A 9,951-nucleotide genomic window follows, 5' to 3' on the forward strand; every position below is an offset into this window, starting at 1 on the left:
AGCACCCGGAGGAAACCCACGCAGACACTGGGAGAATGTGCAAACTCCACACAGACAGTTGCCCGAGTCAGGAATCCAACCTCGGTCTCTGATGCTCTGAGGCAGCAGTGCCCACCATTGAGCCACCGTGCTGGCCAACCCTTGAGGGACACCACATGCAATGAATTCAGAAAGGAAATCAGAGAGGTTATCACAGCTACAGAAGTTACCATTGTCGAGGAATGTCTGCCTACTGAGGCAGTATGGGTGGAAATTAGAAACAGTATGGGAGCTGTCACCTCATTAGGGGTTTACTGCAGGCCACCCAATAGCACCAGGGAGATTGAAGAATGCATAGGTCGGCAGATTTTGGTAAAGAGTGAATGTAATAGGGTTGTTGTAATGTGTGACTTTAACTTTCCCAATATTGATTGGAACCTCCTTCGAGCAGATGGTTTCGAAGGAGCTGTTTTTGTAAGGTGTGTTCAGGAGGGTTTCCTAACTCAGCACATTGACAGGCCGACGAGGGGAGAAGCCATTTTGATTTTGGTGCTCGGCAATGAGCTGGGGCAGGTGTCAGATCTTGCGGTGGGAGAGCATTTTGGTGATAGCGACCACAACTGCTTCACATTCTACATAGCCACGGAGAAGGAGAGAAGCAGGCACAATGGGAGGATATTTATTTGGGGAAAAGTAAACTATATGATACTATCAGACATGAGTTGGGAACCATGGACTGGGAGCAATTGTTCCATGGAAAGGCCACCATAGACATGTGGAGACGGTTTAAGGAACAGTTGTTGCGAGTGATGCATAAATGTGTTCCTGTGAGACAGTCTAGAAGGGGTAAGATAAAGGAACCTTGGATGACGAGAGCAGAGGAGTTTCTCGTCAAATGAAAGAAGGCATCTTACGGAAGGTGGAGGAAGCAAGGGTCTTGGTCAGCTCTAGAGGATTACAGGCAGGCGAGGAAGGAGCTCAAAAATGGCCTGAGGAGAGCCAGGAGGGGGCAGGAAAAAAAGCTTGGCAGGAAGGATTAGGGAGAATCCAAAGACATTTTATGGGGATGTGAGGAGTGAGACAATGATCAAAGAAAGAGTAGGGCCGATCAGGGATAGCATAGGGAACTTGTGTGTAGAGTCGGGGGGGGGTAGGGGAAATCCTAAATGAGTTTTTTGCTTCTATCTTTACGAAAGAAAAGGACCTTGTAGTGAATGAAACCATTGAGAAGCAGGTAAGCATGCTGGAAGGATAGGGATTGAGGAAGCTGATGTGCTGAACATTTTGACAAACATTAAGATTGAGAATTCACCAGAACCAGACCAGATTTGTCCTCGGCTGCTTTGGGAAGTGAGAAATGTGATTGCTTCACTGCTTGCGAAAGTCCTTATATCCTCGCTCTCCATTGGAGTTGGAGCTGAGGACTGGAGGGAGACAAATGTAATTCCTCTCTTCAAGAAAGGAAATAGGGAAATCCCGGGCAATTACAGACCAGACACTCTCACGTCTGTTGTCTGCAGGGTGTTAGATAGGATTCTGAGGGACAGTATTTATGACCATCTGGAAGAGCATGGCTTGATTAAATGCAATCAACATGGCTTTGTGAGGTGCAGGTCATGCCTTACCAACCTTACTGAGTTCTTTGAGGATGTTACGAGGCAAGTTGATGAGGGTCGAGCTGTGGATGTTGTGTATGTGGACTTCAGTAAGGCATTCGATAAGGTTCCCCATGGTAGGCTCGTTCAGAAGGTCGGGAGGAATGGGATACAGGGACATTTAGCTGTCTGGATGCAGAATCAGCTGGCCAACAGAAGACAGCGAGTGGTAGTAGAAGGAAAATATTCTGCCTGGAAGCCTGTGGTGAGTGGTGTTCCACAAGGCTCTGTCCTTGGGCCTCTACTGCTTGTAATTTTTATTAATGACTTGGATGAGCAGATTGAAGGATGGGTCAGCAAGTTTGCAGACAACACAAAGGTTGGATGTGTCGTTGACAGAATAGAAGGCTGTTATATGCTGCAGCGGGACATTGACAGGATGTAGAGATGGGCTGAAAGGTGGCAGATGGAGTTCAACCTGGATATATGCGAGGTGATGCATTTTGGAAGGTCTAATTTGAAAGCTGAGTACAGGATTAAAGACAGGATTCTTGGCAGTGTGGAGGAACAGAGGGATCTTGGTGTGCAGATACATAGATCCCTTAAAATGGCTACCCAAGTGGACAGGGTTGTTAAGAAAGCATATGGTGTTTTGGCTTTCATTAACAGGAGGATTGAGTTGAAGAGTCGTGAGATCTTGATGCAGCTCTGTAAAACTTTGGTTAGAACGCACTTGGAATACTGTGTCCAGTTCTGGTCGCCCTATTATAGGAAAGATGTGGATGCTTTGGAGAGGGTTGAGAGGAGTTTTACCAGGATGCTGCCTGGAATGGAGGCCTTATCTAACAAAGAGAGGTTGACTGAGCTCGGACTTCTTTAAGTGGAAAGAAGAAGGAAGAGAGGGGACCTAATTGAGGTGTAAAAGATAATGAGAGGCATAGATAGAGTTGATAGCCAGAGACTTTTTTTTCCCAGGGCAGAAATTGTTAACACGAGGGGTCATAGTTTTAAGCTGTTTGGCGGAAAGTATAGAGGGGATGTCAGAGGCGGGTTCTTTACGCAGAGAGCTGCGAGAGCATGGAATGTGTTGCAAGCAGCAGTTGTGGAAACAAGGTCATTTGGGCGATTTAAGAGATTGCTGGACATGCATATGGTCATAGACATTTGAGGGATCGTACATTAGGTTTACCTTACTTGAGGATCAGTGGTCGGCACAACATCGTGGGCTGAAGGGCCTGTTCTGTGCTGTACTGTTCTGTGTCCTATGAAGTGTATCTGTACCTTTTGACCATCTGCACTCTGCACTGACAGATAGTGCTCCCTCAATACCTTAGAAACCATCCCCTCAGTATGTTTATTCCCAAAACACCTCGACAGAACATTCATGCCCTCAACACCTCAGAAAGCAAACCTGTTGCCACCTTGGACCATGTTCATCCCCAAACCTGTTCTCAGTGTGATGACCCACAGTCGCCCCAAGATTGGAGCCCAGGGCCCAGAACAGCATTTGAATCTCTGGATTGATCATAGAATGTGGAAGCAGGCCATTCGGCCTATCAGGTTCACACTGACCCTCAGCAGAGCATCCCACCCTACCCCATCTGTCCCTGGATCCCTTCATTTCCTATCGCTAACCCACCCAGCCTGCACATCCTTGGACAGTGAGATGGAACGGGAGCACCCGGAGGCTGACACGGGGAGAATGTGCCAACAGACAGTCGCCCGAGGCTGGAATCGAACCCGGGTGGGATGAGACAACACTGAGCCCCCGTGACAATCCCATCATCTTCTCCCCGTTGATAACCGTTTGATGTCTATACCCGGGGAGTATCTAACTTTTCTAGCGCTCATTTAAGAAAGATTAGGTACAAGGGCAATGTCTCCACAAGCTCAAGATGCTTGGTCCCAATCGAAAAAATATTTATATCAATTTCTAAAAGAGACTTTATTCACAAAAAAACTTTATGTACAAACATAGTCACTAAAGTTCGGTTCTGTACAGTCTTTAAACAAGTCTTTGCCATGACATATCTCCTCCCCTTGGCTGATTAACTGAAATGTTAGGTCTGAGCTATTCCTTCTGAATTAACATCACAAAGTGACATTGAGAAGGATATTTGTGAAGTGCCTGTGTTCTGTATTTGTTCTCCCATGTACCCCGCCCTCCGAATACAATACCTTACACAGCCTTAAACCTGGTTGTCAACTTTCAGCAGAAGCAGCCTCAGGGCATTGAACACAGACTGAATTACTCAGTGACGCTTGGATCAGGTCACATTCTCAAGCAAACAGATGGTGGGGAAATTCAGCAGCATTCAGCAGGTAGCAACGGTGAAGAGAGAGAGAAACAATTCACATTTCAAGTGACCCTTCCTGAAAACGGTCTGTTTCGAAGGAACCTTCCCGCAGAAATCATTGGATTGAAAGGTGAACTGTCTCTCTGTCTCTTTCTCCCTCTCCCTTCAGAGATGCTGCCGGGCATGCTGAGTTTCTTCAGCAATCTCTGTATTAATGGTTCAGGTCTCCAGTGCGTCCGTACAGATCGATTTTAGTGTTGAATTCTCAAGCTTGCTCGATTAAAGGGATTGAATCCCTCTGCTACAAAGGGGGGTCAGTTACCACAGCTAACAGCTTTGTGATGCCAACATTGTTGGCTCAATCTCTATCATGTCTGAAATTGCCATGAAGCCCCCAGCTTCTCAACCGCGCCCCTCACCTGAGGTGTGTGACCCACCAGGCCTCTCTCTCTCTGACAAGGCAGCAGCTCTCGGGTCATCCTGGTCTGTACTAACTTCCCAACTTTAAAAGGGCACTCCAGTAAGAGAGCTCTTTACATGGTTCAGGTCAACATCCTGGAGCTACCTCCCTAACATCACTGTGGGTCATCCAAGGACTGCAGCAGGAGAGTACAGCTCAGTCCCATCTTCCAGGCAACTATTAGAGGGTGTGGGAATCACATACAAGCCACATTTGAAAATAAGTTTTATAACAGGGTCACGTTGGATGGTCATTAACTCTGTTTCATTACCTCTGTTCAAATCAGCATAATGAAGAAGGAAAGGGTGGGTTGAAAATGACAATGATGGCCTTTCGTAGGTTGGTGTTTATTAGAGTTTGTATCTACAGTATGAATGTTTGAGCACTTATTCAAGGGCATGCAGGTAGCTGCCAGAGGAAGTGATGGGGTACAATTGCGACATTTAAAAGGCATCAGGATGAGGAAGTGAATAGGAAGGGTTTAGAGGGATATCAGCCAAGTGCTAGCAAATGGAATGAAATGAGATAAGAATATCTGGTTGGTATGGACGAGTTGGATAGGAGGGTCCATTTCCAAGCTGTGCATCTCTGTGAATCTGTGCCTCTGAATAGTCTAAAGCAGAGAGTTTCAGACAAGGTTTGGTTTGTGTGTCTCTCTCATGCTTCCTCAGAATCTGCAAAACCTATGTCTCCAAATTTCCACAAGACTCTACGAAATTGGAAAAAGAGGGTCAGTGCTGATGGAGTGCAGCACTGCCAGAGGGTCAGTACTCAGGGAGTGTCACACTGTCAGAGGGTCAGTACTGAGGGAGTGCTGCACTGTCAGAGGGTCAGTACTGAGGGAGTGTCACACTATCAGAGGGTCAGCAGTGAGGGAGTATTGCACGGTCGGAAGGTCAACACTGAGGGAGTGTCACACTGTCAGAGGGTCAGTACTGAGGGAGTGCTTCATTGTCAGAGGGTCAGTACTGAGGGAGTGCTGCACTGTCGGAGGGTCAGTACTGAGGGAGTGCGCACTGTCAGAGGGTCAGTACTGAGGGAGTTGCACTGTCAGAGGGTCAGCAGTGAGGGAGTGTTGCACTGTCGGAAAGTCAACACTGAGGGAGTGTCACACTGTCAGAGGGACAGTACTGAGGGAGTGCTGCACTGTCAGAGGGTCAGTACTGAGGGAGTTCCGCACTGTCAGAGGGTCAGTTCTGAGGGAGTGCAGCACTGTCAGAGGGTCAGTACTGAGGGAGTGCTGCACTGTCGGAGGGTCAGTGCCGAGGGACTGCTGCACTATCAGAGGGTCAGTACTGAGGGAGTGCTGCACTGCCAGAGGGTCAGTACTGAGGGAGTGCTGCACTGTCAAAGGGTCAGTACTGAGGGAATCCTACACTGTCAGATGATCAGCACTGAGGGAGTGTCACACTGTCAGAGGGTCAGCACTGGGGGAGTGTTGCACTGTCGGAGGGTCAACACTGAGGGAGTGCTGCACTGTCAGAGGGTCAGTACTGAGGGAGTGCTGCAATGTCAGAGGGTCAGTACTGAGGGAATGCTGGAATGTCGGAGGGTCAACACTGAGGGAGTGCTGCACTGTCGGAGGGTCAACAATGATTGCGTGCTGCACTGTCCTGGGGTCAGTACTGAGGGAGTACTGCACTGTCAGAGGGTCAGTCCTGAGGGAGTGCTGCACAAGTCACAGGGTCAGTGCTGAGGGAGTGTTGCACTGTCGGAGGGTCAGTACTGAGGGAGTGTTGCACTGTCGGAGGGTCAGTACTGAGGGAGTGCTGCACTGTCAAAAGGCCAGTACTGAGGCAGTGCTGAACTGTCAGAGGGTCAGTACTGAGGGAGTGCCACACTGTCTAAGGGTCAGTACTGAGGGAGTGCCACACTGTTTGAGGGACAGTACTGAGGGAGTGCTGCACTGTCAGAGGGTCAGTTCTTAGGATTGCTGCACTGTCAGAGGGTCAGTACGGAGGGAGTGCTGCACTGTCAGTGGGTCAGTACTGAGGGAGCGGTGCACTGTCAGAGGGTCAGTACTGAGGGAGTGCTGCACTGTCAGATGGTCAGTTTGAGGGAGGGCTGCACTGTCAGAGAGTCAGCACTGCGGGTGTGCTGTACAGTCGATGCTCAGTCCTGTGGAAATGCTGCACTGTCAGAGGGTCATGACTGAGGGACTGCTGCACTGTCAGAGGATGCTACTGAGGGAGTGCTGCGCTCTCAGGGTGTCAGTAATGGGGGATTGCCGCAATGTCAGAGGGTCAATCTAGGGGCAGTGCTGAGGGAACGCTGCACTGTCAGAGAGTCAGTACTGAGGGAGTGCCACACTGTCAGAGGATCATGACTGAGGGAGTGCTGTACTATCAGCGCATCAGTCTGGGGGATACCTGCATTGTAAGAGAGTCAGTACTGAGTGATTACCACACTATCAGATGGGCTGAATGGCCCAATTTCTGCTCCCATGTCTTGTGGTCTCAGAGGAATATCTGAAATTGTTCTGTACATTTCTGCCTCTGCTTCCTACAGACCCTGCTCAGTAATGATTCCCACGTCCAGGTTCCAGAGACGTTGTTCAAACAAACCGTCTTAATTTGGTTACCACCTTCTTTTCCCAGGGATCGAGTTTTCGTTTCACGGGACTGACCTGCCAGCTCAAAGGGATATTTTCATGCTGCAGGCCTGAGGTTTATTCATGAGCTTCCGTCTGCTCATCCCAAAAGAATCCCACTGCCCCACACTCAGCACAGTCGTGTGTTCCTTAAATCTGAGCTTCCCAATGCCAATCCACATCCAGAATGACATCCCACACTCCTCCAAATCGTATCGCAGGCTATTTGCCTGGGAGCGAGAACTGCTAAGAGAGGAAATAAAAAAATCTGAAAGGGTTTTACAGTGACATTAAGGGTGAATTGATCATGATAGAAAGAGTAGGTTGTGGAACACGGTGAGAATTTGTGCATGGACCCAGAGGCTACAGTGAATGGATGCATTTTGTCAGTGCTCATTGGGACAGGGTTGGTATGAAATCGTGGAGATGTTCTGTGATACAATTAAATGAATTAGCATATGGAGAGAGAGAGATGGTTCTGAGTGGTCTGGCCTTCTTACAACCCAATAAATCTCCAAAGACGGTGGAAATGTATCTCAGTTTAACGAATGAGGTGATGGAGGAATTGCAAGTATACTTGCAAACATTTTCAAATCCCCTCTTGCCACAGGAGAGGTGCTGTCGGACTGACCACGTGGTACTGTTATTCAAGCAGGAACATGGGATATACCAGGCAGCTACAGGCCAGTCAGGCTAATACCGTGGGTGGGGCGTCTGTTGGAAACAATTTTGGGAGATAAATTTAATCAGCATTTACAGAGACTGAAGTTCATGAAGAACAATCAGAATGGTTGTGTTAAGGGGAGGTCAGGTCTGACCAATGGGATTGCACTTTTTAAGGAGGTGACCAGCTGTGTAAATAGGGCAATGCTTTCCTGTCGCCTACTTTGAGTCAGTAAGGCTTTTATCAGGACCCATACTGGAAACTGATCGTGAACATAAAAACTCAAGATCCAAGGAGTTTGGCGCAGAATGCTGAGTGGCAGGAAACAGACAGTGATGGCTCAGTTAGAAATCTCTGTTTGTTCATGTCTCACTGTTGGGGTCTTACTGATGTGGTTGATAGAAAAGATTTCGGTTTGAATGGTGGAGAGTTAATCATTGGGTTCATGAATGATATGAACATTGGTGGGGTGATAAATACTGAGGATGATAGCCTTAGGTTACAGAAGGATGGAGATGGCCTTGTCAGATGGACCGATCAGTGACAACGGGTGAGGTGCCTGAAGACTGGAGGGTGATTAATGATGTGCCATTATTGAAGTAAGGCTGCAAGGAACAGCCATTGAACTATGGAGCTGTGAGCCTGATGGCAGTGGAGGGTCAGCTGTTGGAGGGCATTCTGAGAGACAATGTACATGCATTTGGAAAAGCAAGAATTGATTAGGAATGGTCAGCTTGGCGTTGTTTGTGGAAATGATGTGTCCAACTTGATAGAGCTTTTGAAGGGATGACCAAGGAGACAGATGAGAAGGTTTCACATTGGAGACTGCTCAGTAAAAGGTTAGATGAGATGGCATCCAAGGAGAGAGGACAGCACGGTGCCTCAGTGGTTTGATTCTAACTCCCGGTGACTGTCTATTTGGAGTTTACACATTATCTCTGTATCTGTGTGGGTTCCCTCCGGGTGATCCAGTTTCCTCCCACCACCCAAAGATGCCATGGGAAATGCAGCATTACAGGGATAGAGTAGAGGATGAGAGTCTGGGTGGGATGCTGTTCAGACAGTCAGTGTGGGGCCAATGGACGGAATGGCTTGCTTCTACACTGTAGGAATTCTAAAATTAATCCAGAGAGACAAATCATGTTCTGGGGACCTCGGCTCCAATCTTGGACAGGCGTGGATGTGGGTCCTTACAGTCTGAAGGGGTTTGAACGCAGTCTGAGGGGGGAGCTGTGCTGCATCCTGAAGTGTTGAGGATGTGAATGTTTTGTGGAGCTACTGTCTGAGGGACTTTGGCGGTGAAACACAACAAAGTGATGCTTTCTGAGGTATTGAGGTATTGAGGGAGCACTATCTGAGGTATTGAGGGAGCACTTTCTGAGGCATTGCGGGAGAACTATCTGAGGTACTGAGGAAGCACTTTCTGAGGTTTTGAGGGTGCACTTTCTGAGGTATTGAGGGAGGACTATCTGAGGTACTGAGGAAGCACTTTCTAAGGTATTGAGGGAGCACTATCTGAGCTATTGAGGGGGCACTTTCTGAAGTATTGAGAGAACACTATCTGAGGTATTGAGGGAGCACGTTCTGAGGTACTGAGGGAGAATTATCTGCCGTACAGAGTGAAGAGGGTAGAAAGGAACAGATGCAATTCCCCGAGACACACTGGTGTTGTAATTTGAAATGGAAGCCACTCCCCATTTCAGAAGATTCAGATCATTTTAAACAATCAGCAGCATGTGTCTGAAACATGGTTTGGGGAAAAAAAACATTCATCAATCTATTGTCACTCTTTGCTTGGAGACGCTTCAGAAAAGCAGGCACCCAAACAGACTAACGCTGTCGATGCAAGAGTTGGTGCACACAAGATCCAATAAGTCATCTGTAGCTGCTGTCTGTCTCCCTGGAGCAGTCGTCATGTGAGTTCATGGCTCAGTCCTCGGAGAAATCATTTCTCCATCAAAACCTCAAACATGCCTTTACAGCCTTGTGTGTGTGTATGTGTGTGTGTGTGTGAGAGAGAGAGAATGAGAGAGAGAGAGAGAGAAACAGAGAGAGAGAGAGAGAGAGACTGCCCGTGTTTGTGTGTGTGGAAGAGTGGATGCGTGTGTATCTCTATGTATCTGTATGTGTGTGAGTGAGAGAGTCAGAGAAAAGTGTGTGTTTATGTGGGAGTGTGTGTCTGTGTGTGTATGTGTTTGACGGTCTGTATGTCTGTGTGTGCATGTCTGTGAGAGTGAGGGTGTGTGTGTGACAGAGTGTATAAGTGTGCGTGAGAGAGAGTATGTTTTTGTGTGAGAGAGAGTGTGTCTGTGTGTGCGAGAGAGTGTATCTGTGTGTATGTGTGAGAGAGTGTTTGTGTGTGTATG

The sequence above is a fragment of the Chiloscyllium plagiosum genome, unplaced genomic scaffold, assembly GCF_004010195.1.
Source record: "Chiloscyllium plagiosum isolate BGI_BamShark_2017 unplaced genomic scaffold, ASM401019v2 scaf_7980, whole genome shotgun sequence".
Taxonomy (NCBI): domain Eukaryota; kingdom Metazoa; phylum Chordata; class Chondrichthyes; order Orectolobiformes; family Hemiscylliidae; genus Chiloscyllium; species Chiloscyllium plagiosum.